The sequence below is a fragment of the Bombyx mori genome, chromosome 1, assembly GCF_030269925.1.
Source record: "Bombyx mori chromosome 1, ASM3026992v2".
In the NCBI taxonomy this organism is placed as follows: domain Eukaryota; kingdom Metazoa; phylum Arthropoda; class Insecta; order Lepidoptera; family Bombycidae; genus Bombyx; species Bombyx mori.
In genome coordinates this window covers 12,856,539-12,880,222 of record NC_085107.1, presented here as the reverse complement: position 1 = coordinate 12,880,222, position 23,684 = coordinate 12,856,539, and the positions used below count along the sequence as shown (strand labels likewise).

The 23,684-nt window shown below is 33.3% G+C and overlaps 1 long non-coding RNA gene across 1 annotated transcript in view; it reads left to right on the top strand.

Moving 5' to 3' along the window:
• LOC101737735 (uncharacterized) overlaps positions 1-23,684 on the top strand; it is a 51,366-nt gene that overhangs the window by 9,015 nt on the left and 18,667 nt on the right. Inside the window, exons 2-4 of the long non-coding RNA XR_209925.5 lie at positions 347-429; positions 7,868-7,936; positions 8,179-8,265. This is a non-coding gene — a long non-coding RNA (uncharacterized LOC101737735). The remainder of the gene's footprint in view (positions 1-346; positions 430-7,867; positions 7,937-8,178; positions 8,266-23,684) is intronic.

Below are 23,684 nucleotides of genomic sequence, written 5' to 3'. Positions count from 1 at the left end.
TTTTGAAATATCTTGTTAAAATCAGTTCGAACCGACAATGAGCAGGTAGCTGGAGTTCGCCTATTCAACAGAAGTCACCCCTAGTTGCTCACAAAAAACGAGTTGGAAATTGTGCAATGCATTCCTTCTTTGTGAAGCTCCCACGAAGTGTTGAGGCGTAGTCAATGATTTAATCGTCTCGTATAATATTCTTGTATTTGTGTAAACTTTCCCATAATCTTTATTTTGTACTTGTATGTTGAGAAAACAACATTTCACAGTCCAGGTTTGTGTTGTCGATTTAAAGATTCAAGTATTGTTATGAAACTGAATAAATATAAATTCATAAGTGTTTTGTTGTTCACAGATGGAGATATGACGGATCAAGTCTTCGTATTGAAAGTTCAGAGAAGCGAAACTAGGAATGGCATTTCTGGAATAATGCATATCGTAAGTAAAATCAACTCTTAAAATAAAATTCTAAAGGATTTTGTATCGACTGTTCGAATTACTAATTTAATACACGAAACACATATCCCGTTTACCCTGTATTCATAAATAACGGTGGAATAATTTTTAATTATTGAGTAAAATATATCATAACTGACCTAATATACTTATAACAATACAACAACCGATAAGACAGCACCGGTCTTACTGACGATAATTTCAGGTCGGACTAGCGTTATACGATTTCGTTTAAAATCATAGAACGTGCTGGGAAACAACGGGCATTTTGAAATAAATTTATTGGTAAATGTATTTTAAACCGGCGCGGTGGAATATCTTCAGTCTCTTTATAATTTTGGGAAACTGCCAATATGGTCGCAACGTACCGACCGTACAATGTTCATGAAAATATTTTACCGAAACCACGTACATTGAATATAATCAACTGAAACACTATTATTATACATATTATGCTGCTATATTGAATAAATTAAATAATTATTTAAGGAGCACTCATTTGACCATCGGCATTGCGGCGACGCTTTACCGCCAATAATTAATATTGTTTATAAATAAATTATTTGTTGCGTAGAACAGATCAGGTCGTATATCGGCTTTTCATAGAGCCGCTTGTTCTACTTTTATAAACGTAAAACATTTTCATATTATTGTGAAGCAACATAGGAAACCATTAATTTAGGAGCTCAGTTGAAAGTCGACGCGATAACATACATAATATGACGTTATTGAGCGTGCTTAGGTTAGCGATAATGTTGTCATAAAGTACCATAGTACGTTGGTTATCAGTTCCGTGACGTGAGTACATGTTTGTGTGATTGTTTTCGAGGCATTCAATGTTAATATCGTATTTATCACAATGCCCTTGTTCATCGTTCTTATACAGTCAAGATTACTGCGAGGGTCATTGAACTGTTTGCCAGATATAATTGTCAATTTTTATTAGAGTCATAAGTGAGTAAGTATGTAACACGTTTTATTGCTATCGATAGAGTTGGTAATTAAACCAATGGGGATTTTTTCGTTCGTATGATATAAAATTTATGAACAATTATATATATATATTATTCCAAAAGGAAAGGCTGCATTACCAACATACTAAACAAACATACATATGTATGTATGCATGTGTCGTGTAATTGGAATGAGAAAGGCTGTGTTCGAATATACCTTTCCTTTCTGGTGGTTTTAAATTCAGAAATGCAAAATGCAGTGCAATTGATGTTGAAGACAGGTAAATCGTAATTACCCGAATCAGGTCGTTATACTACACACGGTATTTCAGAGAAGCAATGTGTTGTAAATAATTTAAAACTTCATTGAAGAGATTTTCTATCGAAGAACTTGGTTCGTTTCAAGATTACTAAAAATTCGTTTGGATTACTTCGAAAGAGCCTTCTTATTTACCTTACGTTGCTCTTAATAGACTATCGACAGAGTCTGGATGTCGCCACTGACTTACAGAAGTGAAGTTGGGGTCTTTGAACCGGAACGCATGATTGCTCCGCTGGGAGAATAGGAATTAGAGTGAGGGTAGAAAAACAAGTGAGGATGTTTTTTTATTATTATTATTATTGCTTAGATGGGCGGATGAGCTCAGCCCACCTGGTGTTAAGTGGTTACTGGAGCCCATAGACATCTACAACGTAAATGCGCCACCCACCTTGAGATATAAGTTCTAAGATCTCAGTATAGTTACAACGGTTGCCCTACCCTTCAGACCGAAAGGCATTACTGCTTCACGGCAGAAATAGGCAATAGAAATAGGTATTCTATCACAGACTAGCATCTTAGTAGCCGTATTTAGTGAGCACCTGATTCGTTGACAAATAAACGAATAAGCTGTGGGGTCCTCGCACTTATTGTTATTAATTACGAATTTTGTTTTATCTCATACTAAAACTTTGGCTGAGAGAGAACTGAACTGTTGCTTATAAAAATAATTGTGTTATTCAGAGGTTGGTAGTCGCCGGCAAACAAATTAATTAAACTCAAAAATCCAACTAAGGTTCCAACACCGTATGTTAGACTGAATCATTGACGCAAGTGCCAGAGTGTCGGTTGTCCACTTTTAGCGAAAAGTTGCTTGCCTTAATTAAATAACACTTGAACCGTCGTTCGTCGAGTGAACAAGTAAATAAAGTAATGTTTTGTTAAATACCCCGCGAACGAAATCGCGAACACAAAGTAGAAAAAAATAATTATAAATAGGACTACCCACTGAAATGTCGGCGAAAATAAAAGTGTTCAAAGATTGCCAAGACTAGAAATTATCGATCACGTCTAACAGTGTACCCAATCAGTGTTAATTATTGAAAATAAAATTATTCCGTTGCTCAATGGTTATTAATTATGATAATATTGATATAGCTATAGTATATATGTTCAGTTTTTAATTTATCTGACAATGGTGGGCAATGTTGAAGGCGGGAAGACGCTAATTGTGGTTTTCATTCAGTTCATGCTTTTCCTTACAGCGGCACCGACGACTACTGTTTACTGTTTACAAGAGCTCTTGAGTCGTTCTTCATAGAAAAGATAGTTCAGGTTTATGTCGTGAGGTCACTCGCTCCTAATGAGAACAAAACTAGTGAAACGGAGTTTGATAATTAAATAAATGGTAAAAATCAAAGCAAATGTTCTGGAATTTGATTCTTAATTCAATTTAATTAAATAAGATAGTTAACATTAAAAACGTTTGAAAAGAATAATTAAAGAGTAAATTTTAATTCGCATATGGAATCCTATCCTATTTCAAGAAGTTTTATACATTCTGACTTACCCTAGTAGGTATTTTTTTATTATTTTTTTATTGCTTAGATGGGTGAACGAGCTCACAGCCCACCTGGTGTTAAGTGGGTACTGGAGCCCATAGACATCTACAACGTAAATGCGCCACCCACCTCGAGATATAAGTTCTAAGGTCTCAAGTATAGTTACAACGGCTGCCCTACCCTTCAGACCGAAACGCATTACTGCTTCGCGGCAGAAATAGGCAGGGCGGTGGTGCCTACCCGCGCGGACTCACAAGAGGTCCTACCACCAGGTATTAGTAGTTATAACAGTCTTTACTAGTTAGATAACAGTAATCTACTTAATGAAAACATATTGAAGTAGTAGCCCAAATTATACGTGAAATCGTGACGTAACCCACGTTAAATTGATAAACAGTCTGGCTTTTGTTTTGATAATGACCGATATCAAAGTCAAAGTCACGAAATTCAAATGAATTCGTAAGCGTCATAATATGTAGATACGTGTCCTATTTATCGCTTTAAAACGATTTATTTATGTATTATTCTGTATGTCATTTGTATAGCTGTTGTATGAGTGTACTTGAATTATACATATCAGAAGGTCAGGGTGAATACTTTTGCTTCGGTCATTATCACGATAAAAAGTATGACAACAAATTAACATATTGCGATGTGACATAATAAATAAAATGTATAAGCAAGTAATATTTTGTTTGAAACTTTAATATTTATTAAGCTTTCGTAACTAACATTGTTGTTTTATAAAATATATATTCTTATATATAAATTATACATGTTTATATAAATCCATGTATTTTAATGTTCTAATTTGAAGTTTGATGTTAGAACAATACAATTCGTGACGCCAAGGCTTTATGTAGCGTTTTGTTTTTACTAAAGTACATCCTGAGGCTTAGGTCTTGAGCATTACGTAATTATCAGAAGAACAAAGGTGCAGGTGACGTATCATATTCCCAACACCATAAATGGCCGTGTTATGGCCGGTTTGTTTTAATTTCTTGGTGGTGAATGTACGTATGAATACCAAGCATATTAAAAAAAAAACTGTTGTTTGACAATTTTGTACAATTGATTTTTTTTAGTCGCCCTCCGTTTCATTTCGATGGCGGTCCGCATGTTCGCTTACGCTTTTAACACGAAACAACATTCTTTAAAAACAATTTTGCAATTCCTTAAAAAAAAAAAAACTATCTGAAGTTATATTTTTTAAAACCTTTTAAAGTTAAGTAGTATTTTTAGAGTACGTTTTTAGAGAACTCCGTCCTTCTGATTCACTCTTATTCACTTTGTGCGCTATTTATTAGTAGCAGCAACCAATACACAGGTCACCGTACCGGCTGAATTCGCCGAAGAGTTCGGCGCGAAGAGTTCGGCGTGAACATTAACCCATAACAGGCAGCCCTCTTGTTTGCCGGTTCTTCTCAGTAAAATGCGATTCCGATTTGGTGGTACATTCACTCGCGTAGCAGCTGCTCTTGAACTGTTAGAACTTTTCTGGGCCCATTGGGCAGATCGGGAGTCCTCGAGTTAGTTCACCCATCCTCTTACTACTTACTTACTTATACGTAAATTAACCCACAGACACAGCCCACTGAGTTTCTCGCCGGATCTTCTCAGTGGGTCGCGTTTCCGATCCGGTGGTAGATTCTGCGAGGCACGGCTCTTGCTAGGGTTCGTGTTAGCAACGTCGTCAGGTTTGAGCACAGTGAGCTCATCTACTAGTTACGGTTAAACTGAAATAGCCTCTCAAGGCTATCAGCATAGGTAAGAAAAAAAAAACTTACCTACAGTACTTATATTTATTGTAATAGTTTTAAAATAAACGGACCGAAGTCGAAATCGAAATTAAATAAAAAGTTGTCGATTTGTTTTACATTAGCGCAACCGTCATCGAAAGCAAAGTGGCAAAAAGCGCGTTAACCTTCGTCGAGTAATGTAAATAGTACGTCAGGCTGTGCGAGTGCAGTCCGTAGAGCAAGAAGGAACTTGAATGGCGCCGGTTGTAAAAGTTGGCGAAAAAACAAGTGGCGTTGAACCGCACCCGCCGCAGCGAATGCACTGCCGTTAGCTTTAGCCGAGGTCAGGTTGTGTACAGACTATGTATTATTGTACAGCTCGCGCTCCCGCGGACTAAATGAACTTATACTAACCGCAGCTGACTTCGAAAGTATCGATATCTTTTCCAGTAGCCAAGTAGTTAGTTGAATTAGTTTCACTAAGTGTAACACTGAATGCGTGATAACAAACTGATAAGATTGATACTATTCAACTTTATACGATAAATTCATTGAATAAACTTTCAGTATTTTTTTTTACACATTTATCTCTACTACTTTTTTGCTGGACGAAAATCAAATGAATGGGCTGAGCTTGACTCTGCACATATCATTTAAAACTGATTTTTCATATAAGTTTTTTGTTTCTGTCCATTAAATGAAATAAGCACGTTAAAATAAAATGTTTCCAAAATTATTTTGGGTAAATCAACAACAAGTGTCAACAAAACGTTGTTCAACACAGAAAGATCCGTGGTAGGTAATTTAATTGCGTTGACCGACTTCCGAACTCGACTTTTCGGAACACGAATCGGCTGTTCTGGCGAAATTAGTTCATTGGGACATATAGGACAAATTATATCCGCACCTGGGGGTGGAGAATGTTTAGGTGAAATAAATTTTAAGCTGTAGAACATTAGGACGTAATTGGCGTGAGCAGACAGTTTATTGAGATAGAAGTAAGGCACGCAGTGACGGTCTGGGAAGCGCGCATGCGCCGTATGATTGATTTATAAATACGAAAAGCTTTTCCAATATTGGCAAAATGTAAAGTGTGTTACCAGGTCGCCCACGTGCAGATTTACTTTTCTTCTAACTGTTATCTTAATATTATCTTGGTTTTTATTAAATTTGCAATCATATTGCTCTCACTCTTTTATATGCGCTATGTAAGAAAACAGAAATACGTAGTGAGTTTGAGGGAAAATTACAATTTTTTTTACAAAGAAACCGGCGTCATTTAGGTACTCAAAAGTCTAAAATACCGCGTTAACAAAGCAGTGTTAACAACGTTAGCGAGTAACGAAGCTCATTTACGGTAGGCACTGTAAAACAGACAACTTTCTAAAAGACTACACGTATATAATATAGTGGCGCTGTACTGTATATTATTTTTGTATATGAATGTTTTTTTTTTAATTAGAATGACATGACTTTCAGAATTGGTTTTCCAATTGGTTTTGACGAGGCATTTAAGAATGACAACAATATTACGATCAACATGTTTGTCCTTCGTGAAACTGAAGTACAAGTATAGCTCTTTTTTTATTGCTTAAATGGGTGGACGAGCTCACAGCCCACCTGTTGTTAAGTGGTTACTGGAGCCCATGGACATATACAACGTAAATGCGCCACCCACCTTGAGATATAAGGTTACCGTATACCTCAAGTTATATTTATAAATTTAAAACGAACGTAAATATTATTTTATTGCATCTTACGAATTATTATCATTAATAGTGATTAATCGGTATACCTACATAGTGATGTAGGGTATAGTCAGTTCGTATATAATAAGGGTGTTTGCTAATGAAGTTAGTGCTAAAAGTTATGATAGTTTTAGCATTAAGGAAGCTTCAGTCTGGCATGATGGTATTCGTTAGCTAGCACCAATTATACTGTTTTGTATAGTAATACTGTACTGTAATACTGTACAAAATAGTATTATTGGTCTTAACTTCGGCTGGAAGAGTTTATGAATGATCTTGTACTCAGAATAGCCTACTGAGTTTCTCGCCGGATCTTCTAAGTGGGTCGCGTTTCCGATCCGGTGGTCGATTCAGCGGAGCACTGCTCTTGCTAGGGCCAGTGTTAGCAACACTCCGGTTTGACCCCCGTGAGCTTACCTACACGTTAGGGTGAAGCTGAAATAGCCTCTCAAGGCTATCAGCATAGGTAGGAAAAAAAAGGTACTCAGAATGGTTTATGCGTATAAAGAGCGTTTTAAAACGTTCAGACCTTTACCAACATGTAAAAAGTTACGAAATCCTAAATTTAAGTTTTTTGCTCGTCATGTAATATATCTATCACGTTCGTGTGTGTTGTGTATGGCTTAGCCAAAATATGTTCCCCGCACTGTCCGCAATTACGTTCGCTGTAATATTTATTGCGCATATATTTTTTAGAGCAGATTAAATAAACATTAGTAAAATGTTTACAAAACTCAGCGCAAGTACGGCTTTCTGTACGAAAACCGATCAGCATATATAAAAAAGTTAAATCAAAACGTATTCTCTCCTAATCTGTACGTTTTTTTTGTTTGTTTGTTTTGTTTTAGTTTATTCTCGTGTCCTAATGTTATTGTTTCTACGAGCTATTTCTGTAATAGAAGCTACATTAAATTTGTTAGTAAACCGTTATATTTCATACGTGACCTGAAAATGTCTCTCGTTCATTGGTCCATTTAATATTTCTCGACATTTAGCGCTTGTTTCTGTGATACATATTGTATGTATACATACATATGTACGTAACATCGAAAATCTATTTTAGCTACAAATAGTTTGGCGAATTGTTTAGGGCAGAATTCTTAGAAATCCATTTCAGATGAACGCGTTTGAATATAAAATTACTTTTCGTCTTTCGCAGGTGGCACGATAGCATTTTCACAGTCATGGACGAAGCCTGACCAAAAACAGAATCCACGTGGTGGAACCGGTGAGTTCCACTATTATACAACGTATTTGCAGCTTGTTTTAAATTTCTAGTTTTATTATTCATTGTACCGATAAACTAAGCTCTGCGAATTTTTCTAAAAACTTTCGAATTACTTTATTTATGTTTTGTGTTTTGTAATTAAGCTAAGCAAACGCTGCGCAACCTATATGCAATACTAAGCTATGAATACATGTTAACGTTTTTATGGCAGGTAAAAAAGAATTATTCTCTCATTGTTACAGAAGTGTGACTGCTTCAAACCAGCGCACTCTCTTCTCTCTTTCTCTCTCCGCTGCTGTACGTCACACCTAAGGAAAATAACTTGATAGGTAATTATGCTCTGACATTTATTATTATAATTTATGTTACAAAAAATGTGATTAGAGTATTTTGCCCTGCGATGTTTTTGTTTTATTTAACGAAGCGAATGCTGGCTGTATGCTTTTTAAATTTTTTTATTAATTTTTTTTGTTAATTTCATGAAGTTTACGGGAAGATTGCAAAATTTGATTTGATTATTACATACACTGCAACATATTATTGTTTCTGAAAAATTAAATATCAAACTGGTCTTGTTTGTTTGATTAACGGTTCATAAGCAGCAAATCAATTGTCGCGTTAGTCTTATTTTAAAGACATCGACAACTCAATGACATTTGACATTACTTTTTCTTTTAATAACAAAATAGAAAGCTAAATAAATTTACTAGCCTAGTACACACTTACAGTTCTTCGTTTTATTTATAAAAATATTTAAGATATTCGATAGATTTCAATAGATGTGACAAAAATTAATCATTTCACATTTCTAAATATATATTAATTTAAATCTATTTTTATTTAATCTTATAATCACATTCGCACCATGCATGCGAATTGACTAATTTTGCATTGAAAAAGAAATGCTAAAAATAGATATAATTCTCACTCAGTTGTAAAAATAAACGGCTAGTTTAAGATCATAGTTTCAGTGGCGAATTAAATTGGCCATAAAAAAAAAATAAGAAAAAAAACTGGTTCTTTTCGTTGCAATTTTCCTGGAGATATCATGATGCTAGCGAACATTACTGTTGTAAAAACGATTTCAATAGACATTATGATACATTTTGACAGTCTACTTCTTTGGATGAACGTGAGATTGGCTTGGTGCTTGAAGACCCTTAGCAGGTAGGTCCGATCGGCGATCATGTACGTAAACTAATGTCGCGTTGCGGTACTGTTACTTTCATTTAAACATTAATTCCATAACGAATAAAACATCATAGTGACATCAGTGTGACAGTGCATTTGCCGCTAATTCAGTGGAGGGAATTAACGTGGCTTCATTTAGTGCAGCGGTCGGGGAACCGGGGTAAAATGAAACTTTTGTGAGTAAAAAAAAAGTATAGAAGTGAAACTTCTTTAGAACCGTTAATTTTTTGGTTATTGTAAAATTATCAAGGGGGCTATAATATGAAAGATACTAAAAAGAAGCGATTTCGTTTTTTTTTTGTTCTTCGCCATAGGGTAATATCAACTTACACAAAAATATTTTTTGGTAATAATTAAAAAAGTTCCCCGACCGCTGATTTAGTGCAACACGAAAATTATTTAATATCAGCATTTTAAGACCAGTCGCATATATATATACAGTTTTATTGTTGCATCGATCACAGAGTTAGATTGAGCTGTGTGCTTCTTTCATGACTAAATCGTCTCGTGCGGGGAGGTGCGCACACAATCGAATTCAGTCGACACGCCATCGCGCCATACTAGTTCTTTCTATTTATCAGTGTTTAGACGAGCACATTGTACATCTCTCGATACATCGAGCCGCGGCCTCTCCGTATTTGCTCGCCCGATTAACCAAAACCCGATCGATGTGTTATTTTGAGATTTTGGTCGAACAATTATCGAGCCAATGAAATGCGCACATCCCCACAGACATCTAATCTTAAAAATAAACATTACTTTGATATATTACTACATATATAACTGAATTAAGTCAAAATTTAAGTAGAACCTGTTTTTTTTTTATTTAAATTTCCAAAGAGAATATTTGAGTAGCAGATGACGGTTTATGATTGATTGGACTGTTGTAATTAAAAATATAAACATGTTAATTCCCTTCATTATGACTTTTTTATATGTTGCATTATATGTTATAGCACACATTGCATTGTTACACATACATCATGGGTACATGGCCGCAATATTTAAAAAAATAGATATTAGTTCATTTTAATATCGCTTACTGTGGCTTTGGTTATGCATATTTTGATCATTGTCATCAAGGCAAGCAATTAGATTAATTAGTTACTTTTATGTCGTCACCCTGTACGGGTTCTGTAGGTAAACGTTAATTAGCACTTTATATTATATTAATATAGTCTTTGTACAATTAAACTGAAATGTTGAATGTGGAAGGTCGAATGGAATTTTCAATACGGCGAATCAAACAATAGAATTCGTTGTGCAACGTATAACGTACCGAGTCAAAACATACACACTACATTGTCGCTAGGTCGAGCGAAAACACTTTCGATTACAAAAAAAAAACATCTCTCCATCTCGAACGCAACCAAATCGAAATTATATTATAATATGTTTTATTCAGCAAATTATTGATGTTAAAGGAAGCACAACACTCGTTTTCATTAAAAACACTCAGGAATACTCTTGGAATGTGATCTAAAATTAAAATTACGAAATTAGATGCATAAAGTTAATATTAAAACTACATCGGTTGCATGCAATTGTTTTATTAATATACATATATTTTTAATTAAATTCACAGTGCTATCACAAAGTAATCGGCAGAGTTAATGCTGCAATAGAGTAACCAAACGTTTTAGATGTTAACAAAGTCCCAGAAATTACGAAATAAGAAACCTATTTAGGTAATTTCAATTTAGACGATACGATTCCACGAGAGCTTAAAGATTTTACTTAAGGACTGTTAGTGAAATATATTAGTATCTATTGTTATTGTATTATTTGTTATTGTATCTTATTATAGGATAGTATGTATGTATAGTAGGATTTAAACTTATTTGATAGCTAAGATTTGAATATGTAAAATAATGTATGTTCTATTGATTTCTTCTAATTTCGTGACATATTAAGTTGTTTTTTTTTTTTAATATATTATAACGGTATAAAAGAAAACCGAATATCATACTTGTAACAAAACCCAGAAAACCTCTTTTTTATTACAAATCGCTTAATAAAAATTAATTCTGAGTTGAAATTAAATTCAAATGTACTCACTTATAACACGATTGTGAATGCTTCTTAATATTACTTAAGATGAACCGTACAAATTGGTTAAAATAACGTTAATAAAGTTTTTAATGTTTAAAAAAAAAAACTTATTGTCAACCAGACTTTTACTTTCAACACTTTTATATAAAACAATAAAATAATAGACATGCCACGTAAACGCTTAAATACATGAAAGAATAAAACGAAAGTACATGAAAAATACATGAAAGAAAAAAGAAAAGAAAAGCCTGTTTTTAAGAATACTTACAAAAAAAAAATCTTGAACAATAAGACCCACATAAAACCCATTGTAGTTACTGTTTTTGTAAGTACTGCTCATGAAATTGAAAGAGCTGAACTCATTTACGCAAGAATAACTTTTTAATTGCATCGTAAATAATGCAGTGATTGCGTAAAGCCTAATACATACAACACAATCCGCTCGATCCAGAATTTGTTTCGTCATTTGAAATACTGTTTTAGATTCGACAGATGACGATTAAAAACTTCGATAAAAAACTTCACGAAAATTGGAAACAAAATTATTAAAGTCGTTAATTCCTGGCTTGAAGAACTTGTCAAACAATTGCATCGTAAATTTGTAAAGAAAGTATTTTTATCTTTTTCTCTTGTAATATTACCGTTACAATAAATGTATCGTCTTTTCGCATTAAAAGTGTACAATTTCAAAAAATATTCGAAATTGAGTTAGTATGCGGAATCATTTGGTATCACCAGTATTTTTCTTATAAATACTGTCAAAAGAACGTAGTTTAGTTTTAGTTTTTTTAGTTTACCTACGTTTTGACTACTATTAACAAAATTAATACATAATTTATCTTACTTTAAAATACAGATAATGTAACTGGTAAAAAATAAAATAAATGATGATGATGATGATGAACGAAGATGATTAATATTAAAAATATCACATGTTTTAAACCATTAAAACATTCTCCTGTAAAATTAGTAAGTTTTGAGATTATACAGTTTTAATGCGAGAAGACGATATGTTATTTTTATTTTGATGTCACATTTCGAACGTTCGTTTCGGCTATAAATAAACGAAATCGCATTTAATTAACTCCTTACAACAAAGTAACTCTGGACGACGTAAATGTATCATCGTTAAACTGAGACACAGCGTACTGATTTTCGGAGAAGTGTTCTCGTTTAGCTGTTTACACAATTCAGTGCATGAATATGTATAGCTTTATTGCTAAATTCCACGTTCCTCAAGATTTACGTTCAAACCGCCTACTGTATAAAAGGGAACGCGAACTCCCTTCACAGTTACAGTTCGAGAAATTAGAGTAACTAGATGATGACCATCTTGGTTAGTTGCCCTCAATTAAAAAAAAATAGTATTATTATTCGCCACTAGATGTCGGGAAGAGTTGATTATTGAAAACACGAATAAAACAACATTTTCTGAAAATAAATCGTAGCTAGATCGATTTATCGCCCCCGAAATCCCCTGTATACTAAATTTTATGAAAATTGTTGGAGCCGTTTCCGAGATTCAGATTATATATATTATACAAGAATTGCTCGTTTAAAGATATAACATAATAATAATAATGATATATTTTAAAGTACTATGATATTCATTTGGATTTTCCTATCATTATTTTTCTTTATTTATACAATTTTATTTGTACGTTTTGTTTGCATCAACATAAAATCATTGTGACAAATTACTACATAGTATAAAAACAAAGTCGATGCGGGTTTTTTTAATAGATAGAGTGATTGAAGAGGAAGATTTATATGTATAATAACATCCATTAACTAGTGGAGAAATCAATAATAAATTACAGTTTCCGAAGCGAAGCGAGGGCGAGTCGCTAGTATAAAATAAAATAAAAAAATCGTTTGAAATCGCATTCCAGATATCATCAGCACACAACAAGCATTCGACGAAATAATTGATTATTAAGAATTGTGTAATTCTAATAGACTGTGGTACGATTTATACGTTGCACGTAAAAGTATACACACGCAACTAAACATTTGTAAGTCTACCCTCCTCGATTGGAATGAGATGTTCATAGTGGAAATAGTTTTGCATGACAACAAAATCGACTAAAGCTAGTTAGTTTAAATGTTGTAGTAGTTTGAATTTTATTTATATAACTCATATATATACATATATATACAAAATGCTCCATTTTCAAATGAATCCTAGCTGAGTTACGCTTCTGATAAATATCTTAGTGAAGTACATCATATTTATAGATCTCGCCGCTGAATCATTCACAAAAAACACCTGCCACAGTCGAAATTCAAACAGAAACCCAATTGGCATTTAGTTGGCATTAAATTTAGTAGGCATTTACAACCAATAGTATACTAGATTAATATATTACATATAGAAGCCAATTTCAGATCTCTTACAATTGTAAAAAGTCGAAAATTTTCTTGTATAAAGATGTATGACTGAATTCAAAGTATTCTATAAAAGCTACAGAATATATTTTAATTATTTTGTCAAACTAAAAGAGGATCTGATTTTGTGTTTTTATTTACAAGGCCCCAGAGTTTGCAGTTTTTTTTTATATAAAAATAAAAATAGGTAGTCTCATTTTGTACGTAAATCAATTTGGCATTAATTAAAGATTTTATTCGAAAAATAAAACTACATGATGAAATAAGGATGTAAAATTTAGACGATTGATGTACTGTAATCGTGTAAGTCATTTAAAGTCAACTATATCTTTAAATTGTGCCTTTAAAAGAAGACTACCTTCTATGATTAGCAATTGTAAATACAATAAGCTCGGACCAAACCTCTAGAAATAGCACTATATCCTAAATATTGCAATGTTAAAAAGGAGACTGCATTCAAAAAATGGTAGTCTGTTGATACAATTAAATTAAACTACATGACATTCAAAACACAATAATGCGTCGAGGAATGAACCTCATTATTCTGAATAAATATCGAATGCAAAAGCAATGTACTGAAAACATCAAAGATTTTAAATTAATCGAAAGACTCTCCAAATATTCAATCTTGCTAATTATTAACCCTTTGAGGTCCATAGTAAACACGTATCGGACATCTGTTATTTTACTGGCAGGTACACTGTCCAGAACTTGTATAATAGATTCATTAAAATAGCTAGGAGCTAATGTGAGTGTAACTATACCGACCGAGACCTTAGAACTTATATCTCAAGATGGGTGTAGCATTTACGCTGTAGATGTCTATGGGCTCCAGTGACCACTTAACACCAGATGGGCTGTGAGCTCGTCCACCCATCTAAGCAACAAAAAAAAGGACGCGATACATTCTAGGGACAGGTACAGGTCTCTTCGTTCGAAATAAATTATCTAAATTTCTCTTAGGCTGATAAACTGTTGGTTTGTCAATAATATCGATACGCATTTCGTTGCTTTGTAAAAGAACAAAATTGAAGGCACAATTTTGTTGCACACGCTTTAAAATTCAGAAATATGAAACCGAATCGAGCGTTCAATTTCAAGCTGCTGGTTACGAAATGGTTGCTATTTTAATCGTAATGGCCAGTTAAATTATTATTTATCCATGTTTTGCTTAGGATTCTAAATTCTAATAATTTTATTATGAACTAGCTGACCCGGCAGACTTCGTAGTGCCTCAATCGATAAATAAAATACCTAAACTATTGTATAAAATAAACTTAAAATAAACAATAGGAATCCGTTCGACTGGGGACACATCAAAGGAAAAACAAAATTGTTATTTTTATTTAATTCCGAGCATTTTCATATTTAACTACCTTTTAAACCTTCTCTGGACTTCCACAAATAATTCAAAATCCAAATCAGCCAAATTGGTCCAGCCGTTCTCGAGTTTTAGTGAGACTAACGAACAGCAAGTCATTTTTATATATAGAGAAGATAAGTGTCAAATTGGTAAACTTGTGACCTGTTAAAAAGTTATAAAAGGCATGTATGTGGATGACACATAAACTGAATTATTATTTTCGCCAGCGCTTCTAAAGTTTTAAGACATGACATGCGTTGCTCAAAAGACATAGACCAAAGGAGTTTAGAATCCCGTTGACATTTGTAATGTAAACTTGTTTTGATATTTAAGCGCTTCTCTTGTTAGCCGGACCCTCGATTAACACTTAGTCTGTTTAGGGAAATCCTAAGCATGAAGTTTTGTATGATTGTTTTTGAATGTGGGAACACACTAATAAGTGTGGCAACACAGTTAGTGACAACCAAAAATTCTGGTCGTACGTGCACGTGTTGTACATTACAAGAAAATTAAAATCCTTCACTCTGAAACTAGTGTTTATTGAAGCTGGCACCAAAATACAGTCAACGCTTTACACAAGGCAATGCCCTAAACGAAAACTTACTCAAAAAAGCTATGATTACTGTTTGTTCTTTATTATTGGCGTCATTCATCACAGACGCTTGTCTAATGGCACAAGTATTACTTCGCATGTGTATTGTGAAGACCTGACCTTGACGATGAAGAATTTCGGGCTCGCTTTTCGCTGCACTTGCACGACAACGTACCTCGCAACAGATAGTCTTCAAGGTACAGGAGTTAGGTTGGAAGCAAGTTATCCATTATTCTCCCTAGACCTTTCACCCGCATACCGTACTATTGGTACTTTTTCGGAAATTCGGCAGTTGATTTGTAAAACAAAAATAAAACTGGAGAAGCAGGTCAAGATACCTTTGAACAGTTCGTTATCGACCAGCTGACTTCTTCTAGAAGATATCGTTAATTGCCACTACTAGAGATGTATCAAAATCATGATTATTAGGATATAGACTTTATCTTTATACATACATGTTTCTAATTTAAATACTATTTAACTGGAAGATTTTCTTTCTATTTAAGGGTTTGTCGTGAAAACTATTTTCGTTATTAGCTTCTATAATAATCTACGGGGTTCAGTTATATTTCGTTAATTAGCTTCATCGTAAACAATAGCGATAGGACGATTAGATTAATGTCGGAAACTTTGGAACTACTGATCTTTTAAATTACTATAAAATTTAAAACAACAAAAAATAAATAATAAATAACAAATTTCAAATCAGAATAAATCGATATTTGAGATTACATTACGTTTCTTTTGTCACCCAAGAAGAACGAGTAACACAGAATATTCCTTTTTATCAGTCGGTGGTCGATCTCACAACCTTCTTGGACTAGCACTCATACACTATTGTTATAAATCACAACAAAAACCCAATCTGCATAAGTAATCTCTATAAATGCACTGTGCCCCTTCATTTACATATACATGCTCTAGTCTGTTCCAAGTGCTATTGGTGAACTACTACACTTTTGATCATAAATAATGATAGCGTTAAACTGTACGTACTAACAAACTAATAAAATAGTTTATAATGGCACTGGCGGAACTAGGAGACGTGTGGTTCTGTCCCTATTAATCTCAAAGCTTCAATCCGCTCGTGAATCCAAGTTGCGAAGAATAGTGCTGAAGGCGCATTTGCGTTGTGGATGTCTATGGGCTCCAGTAACCACTTAACACCAGGTGGGCTGTGAGCTCGTCCAACCTACTAAGCAATAAAAAAAATAACTAAAAAAATATTGAGCGATACATCTTTCTACCGAGAGACGAAAAGTGTTGGACTCTTCAGGGCTGTTAGCCCATAACGATCACTTAGAAATAGGTGTCCGATCTAAGTAATACAAATCTATTTCAGTAATTGTTGCATAGAATTACGATATAGGATCAATGTTTTAATACGCGAAATGTTACGATGCAGATTTTTAGCTGAAGTATGCGAATTAAAACGTATCTTAATTGATTTTCCAGCTTAGTTACTGACCATGATGTTACAACACTTTTAGGCTTTAGTGACACAACGCGACGGCGCGACTCTATTAATCAATACCTAATAAAAAATGGCGCGCGTCCGTCGATTCTATATATATACTAGCTGACCCGGCAAACGTTGTCTTGCCATATATAAGATTTCTAGAGAATTTCTAGTGTAGAAAAAAAATTACTAACTTATTGGAAGTGTATAAGGATGTGGAATATGAGTGAAAAAGGCCTGGAGCGCTGTGAAAGATGAGGGAATGTTGTTTAAAAATAACAAAAATCAAACATTAATTGTTTTAATTTATTAAAAGTAATAATTATATATATAATTATATCATTACATAATATTTATCCCTTAATGCTGCAGCGTGAACATTATTTTTTGTTAGCCCGTCTTTAGTTAATACAAACAAACTTGATGGTTTACCCACTCGAGAGCATGCAACGTATTATATAATTGCCCGTGTGAAAAACATGGTGTGCTCAAATCTAAGCCACAAACAGACATTGTTTGGCCTTGGGATTTATTAATAGTCATTGCAAATGCCAATCTAATCGGAAATTGAATACGCTTAAATTGAATTGGCACATCTGTGGGTATAATAGGTATTCGTGGTATCAATATATTTTCACCTCGAAACTACCATTGAAAATGGTGCCTTCGATAACTTTTTTCATTATTTTTTAATGACTAATCGCGTACCGTTGCATAGCCGTGGCGGGTTCAAATTACGAAGCAAAATAATTGGAGATCCAACCTTCAATTGTAACTTATGTGGTGGCATGCCTGGCAAATCCAGTGAGTTCAAAAACTCTGTTGGAAAATTTACAGCTTCAGTGCCATCGCAAACTGTATCAATATATTTATATGATACCAAGTCCCCTGGCAATAACTGTTGTATCTTCAGATTTAAAATGTCAACGTCCACATTTTTTGCAGCTAACATTGCTCTTTCTGCAAGCCACTCGAGATTTATGTAATTCGTGTGTACATCGGGAAATATTTGTTCAATGAGAGCATCTTGCGAATCAATGATAGTGCAGAAATCATTCGCTAATTTTATGTATCCAGTTTCAGCTATAGTGACTTTTCCATCACCGATATCTAAGAGTTGTTTTGAGAATGTTTCAGCGGATGGATCTTGAAGCATTTGAACGCGCATATTTACTTTCAGCTGTACTATTTCAACATTACGCCACAATGTCGATGATTTTAAGCAGGCGTTGATTTCATCAGCGTATGTTGAACGTGGAATGACGGGAAGTGTTTGTCTGAAGTCACCTGAAAGGACTAACAGAGTGCAACCAAATAGTTTGTCGTTGTTTTTAATATCTTTCAATGTCCTGTTCAATGCCTCAAGCGAATGTTTGTGTGCCATGGTACATTAAAATTTTCGTCTCTAAACACCGCCATGTCACTGCCTTTATGGACATAATTGCAAAGTATTTGATGCTCTTCACAGAGCTGCAGAACTCAACATTAATATGAGCATTGTATGTTTTGCTCAGTAGGGGCGAATATGGCACGACCCAACGATTGTCAATATCAATGTCTGTGTTGCTGATGTTTATAATAAATGATTGTCCACCATTATCTGGATTCCTTCGACGATATATTGGATATCCGTCGACATTTGTGATTGTATCGTTAGTGAAATCTTCAGGGAATTTTTTTGTGCATTTTCCATCTGACATGCAAGGCGATGAACTAAAAATGTTTAACTACTACGCTTGAAGCATAAACACTAATAATAGCCGAAAACTGTAGAGGTAACATCCCTACTCCGTGCTGTTTACAGGGTGAGAAGTGACACCGGTAGACACATGGAGGGGATAACTTACCAAGTGATAATAATTGATGTTATCGAGCGGGATAGAAAATGATATAATTATGAAAATGACTATTAAAAAGCAAGGGTTGGTGATAAAAAAGTGCAAATTTAGAGTTGTATGTATTTTTGTATGTTGTATCATAAAAAAATAGAAATTAAAAATTTTGTCTAAAAAATAAAAATAAAAATTTAGGGGTGGACTACCCCTAACATTTAGGGGGATGAAAAATAGATGTTGGCCGATTCTCATAGATACCGGATAAGCACAAAAAATTTCATCAAAATCGGTCAAGCCGTTTCGGAGGAGTATGGCAACGAAAACTGTGACACGAGAATTTTATATATTAGATATTAGAATTGGTTAAAATTCTCGTTTCACGAAGTTAAGTAAGCGAGCATATTTTATCCCTACATGATTTTCCATAGTTAATAATTCCAATCAAGATATATTACATGAACATAATATGTGATAAACATATAATGTGATAAACAAATATACAAACAACGAAGTTATTCATTTGGGATGTAAAAAGCTTTCCGTAGACAATCTTATGTTACTTAGGTCCCCGTCATATGTCTATAGTCGAACATTAAAATATATTTATTAATAATTTTGTCTGGACAGGAATAAGTTTTGCCAAAAAGCAAAATACAACTATCAATGTTGCTAACTTTACTACCTAAGTAGTATTAGGTCATACTTTTATGATAAAAATTGTTCTTAACGGAGTAGCAGCTAAGAAATGATATTAACTTCATAACTTAGAAATAAAATATTATGATGAATATTCATGATTTATTCAGTGTTTTTTGGTCAGGTCAGGGGAATGCTGCAGTTGTTTATAAAGACAAAAAAATTGAATGTATTGAGAAATTCAATTAAATAGTGAATTCTGGAAAATGAGTTCAGATAAGTTAATCTCGAATGTATAATAGTTGTAAATAGCAGTTTTATCTATGATTTTCTAATTACACAAATCATATTCAGCTCGTCAACGATCTTTATGAAACGATTGTAGATTTGAAATATGGATTGAGAGTTGCGCACACCATTATTTTTGTGTAAGAAAATTCACAGGATAATAGTTCGCACTATCTTCGGCTATAGTGAATGCGGAGCACGACTGAGTTTCTAGTTTAATATAGTGACTAGTGAATATAAACATTTGCTGAAACTGTAGAAGATGCATAAAATTTCATAACGCGAATCTAAAAACCAATTAGATTATTTTAAGAATAGCAAACATTTATCCCGTTGCTTAGCGCAAGTTTTCATATCATCACTAACTAATCTAAACAATGCATTACAGAAGTTAATCATGCCAAAAACATGGAAATCGTCTTATTGAGACTATTATGAGTATAGTTAAGGTTTCTCTGGGACTGACTTGAAGGTCTGTGTCTTAGATATAAGCCTATTAAGTTTATCATAATGCAGTTTCATTCGGCCTTTCGACAGTCCTTCCATCTGCTAAGGGGACGCATACTACGCGCCGACGCGTGCCGCGTGTTAGTGTGCGATCGGTCGGCGTTACCCTTTGTTGAGTGTTCTTTTTTAATATTCTAAAGCATTTAGATTGAAATTATATTTGTAACATAGTAGTTTGGACTGGCGATTGAACTGACGAGTGCGTATCATTGATTTTAATTTGTTAGTGCGAATCGACCCTCTCCGATTCTCGTGTGACGTTAGCGAGGATGAAATTTCTAGAATAAGCGCAATTAAACCTTTGAACTCGGTGTTCATTTTGCGGTACAAGGTCCATTTACTGAATTGAAATGCATCACGTTCGATTCACTGTTTAAAATAGTTTAAATGATACGATTTATTTCGATCCAATACTAACAAAAATAATTCCGCAGTAACCAATAGTGGAATGTTGAATGAAAATATTTCTTGCAAAATTAATTAGAATAAGTACCGATATATGTATTTCCACATGTGTACTATAATAATATTAAGTTTCTTTACTAAGTTTATTACTATTAAAAATTAGTAATGTTACGAATAAAAGTTAAACTCTTAAACCAAACTCGTTAAAAGTATTCATATTTACATACTACATACTTCTATATATTTGATTTTGACGTCATTTTTAATTTACCTTAATAATTTAGTTGCGTGCTTAGTAAAAAAAACCATATAATATGTAATAATATTTTGTTTGGTTTTACGTCTTGTATTACGATGTTTCTGAAAAGAAAGCTTGCGAACTTAAACAGATAAAATAAATGTACACTATGTTTTTGCAGGGGCTAAAAAAAAGAGAAGAAAATAATCTTTGATTCATATATAAATATGATACGGATAGCGAACATTGGGCGGGCGTTACTAAAACCCATAAAAACAAAAACACAGGCCTTGCTATCTTCATGGACAGGCTTAATGAAGATATAGAAATACTATTACTAGTACAGATAATTAGCCATGTATTCGTATCGCTAGGCTGTGGAACTTTCCTTTATGTTATTTCACCATTTTACTGAGGTTACGTTTCATCCCATATCATCTTATCTCATTTCATTTAATTTCATCCCAGTTGATTAATGTCTCAAATTAATCATGTTCATTTCATTTCACTCCATATTATCATTTTTCATAAAAATAAGAATTAAAATAAGACATGACTTAAAGGTCTTAGTAACCAGGTCATAAAATCCCTTAAAAAAATACCTGGACGTGTGTATAACTAGCCAGTAGGGGGCTATCTTCGTGTATATAATTATTATTATATTTTTGTTTATGTATAGCATAATTATATTAATAGTGTGTACACGTGATTCTTTTTAACGAATTAGAATATTTGAATCCACATCGTTGATTCGACCCACATCTAAAGCCATGTGTTTATGTTGTCTAAATTGAATATGAATTTATCAATCCACGTAGAAATAATTATTGTACAATTTTTGAAATAGACTTTCAAATAAATAAAAATGAATAACTATATATCTTATGTTAAAAATGCTTTAAATGTTACTCGCCATTTCGACAAAAAGAAATATTTTTGATTAATTATATTAATGCTGTTGTTTAATAACAATTAATATATATTAATATTTATTAATTAATATTTCAATAACGGAATTCGAGTAGAGCCTCATGGTAAATTAATAATAGCTTTAAATTATAATTACTGTATAATAAATCTGAAAATTACACTACTTAATTATACTACTTAATTGTAAAAAGAACGAAAACATAATTTATTGAAAAAAGGTCGTCCTTGAAGATATATTTATTAATTTTCCATTTTTCTGGTCTTCTTTTACTTTTATGCACAGAAAGAAAAAAATCTTAAAATACAGTAAACCTTACTAACGACACAGCATTCTTCGAACGAATTATTTACTTTGAGTTCATAGATCCTAAATTACTCATATTTATATAAGTTTTATTGATTTTCAAACTGAATGCAGTTCGTAACTGGGCTATTTAATAAAAAAATCCCAATTATAAGCGAGTAAAGATTATCTTTACGTAAAATATAATACTTTACAGTTCTTATTCGTTGCGAAATAATATAAAATAAAGAATAAACGAACAACCCTTCATCGTAAATATGATTGACAGCTGTAGAGTTGATAATACTATTATTCATATTGGTGTCATTCAACCCTTTCCGTGCTTGTTTGTGTACATACAGGCTGTTCATAAATAAAAAAGAACCTGTAGTTTATAATAACACAATTTTTAAACATCTTAATTCTCTTTTGAAATACTTACCGATCTTTACGATTTAAACAGATAAGAGTTAATTGGGACTCAATATGTAAAACCTGATTCCGGTCGCAGGTATTCGGTATTCGTAAAAGTTGGTAGTTACTTTAAATTTTACAGCAGTTGCTCAGCGACTCGATTAGGATCTTGACCGTCATATACGAAGAAGTTAATTCAAAAAATTAGACCTTCTCCGTTGTTTTACAGACATAATTAAAAAACGTTGCATTTTCACTAAATATTTGTTTGTGTCATTCTCTGGTCCATAAACTGGTACTTAGTTTGAAAATCCGGCGTTTCGGATTATGTCATTTACCAAGATAAAAATTATGCTTTTTGTTATAATAAACTATCTTTGTGCTATATTTCCTTCAAAATAATTCACTTGTTTTTGCGTGATCGAGTAAGACACATACAAAATGCTACATTTAAAATGTTAGTATAAATCAGTACAATTTAATTATACTAATAAATTTCTTGAAATAATAAAGACGGGCTTCATATATTCCGATTGAAGGGTAGTGGTAAGGAGAACCGTCTCATATGGGAGAAGCTTGAAAAAGTGTCCCACTTTCAGCACTAAATAATATTTCAAAAATCCTCCAGAATGGCGCTAGCACAGGCACAGGGTATGATAAGAATTGAGCAGTTGTTAACTGATTGAAGTATGTTGACTTAGGAAATTTAATATATTTAATGACTAGAGTAGTTAATGACAGTGTAATATACAAAACCTCACATGTTTACGTAGTCCAAACTAATTTCGTCAATATAACCTAAAATTATTGCTGTGGAGACATCGGTTGCATTTTCTCATCAGCTTTGAATAAAATACTTTTTATAATGGTGTAGTGCTTACAGTTCTTTCGTCCTTTTTTATTTCACTATCTTATTCTAATAACTTTTAGCGCCTTTTTTTAAATTTACCCGGATGCTACTGTAGCGCCACCCTTATTTAGTAGATTTTAACGGACACCTTTTCACACACAGAGACGATTCTCCTTACGTCTACCCTCCATAATATTCCGCAACAATTTCGCTTTTACTGCATCGACAGCCATAGGGTTCCGGTGCTAAACAAAACTTACGGTTTGATATGTCATTGAACTATGAGGTTATGAATACTATGTAAGTGATGCTTGGAA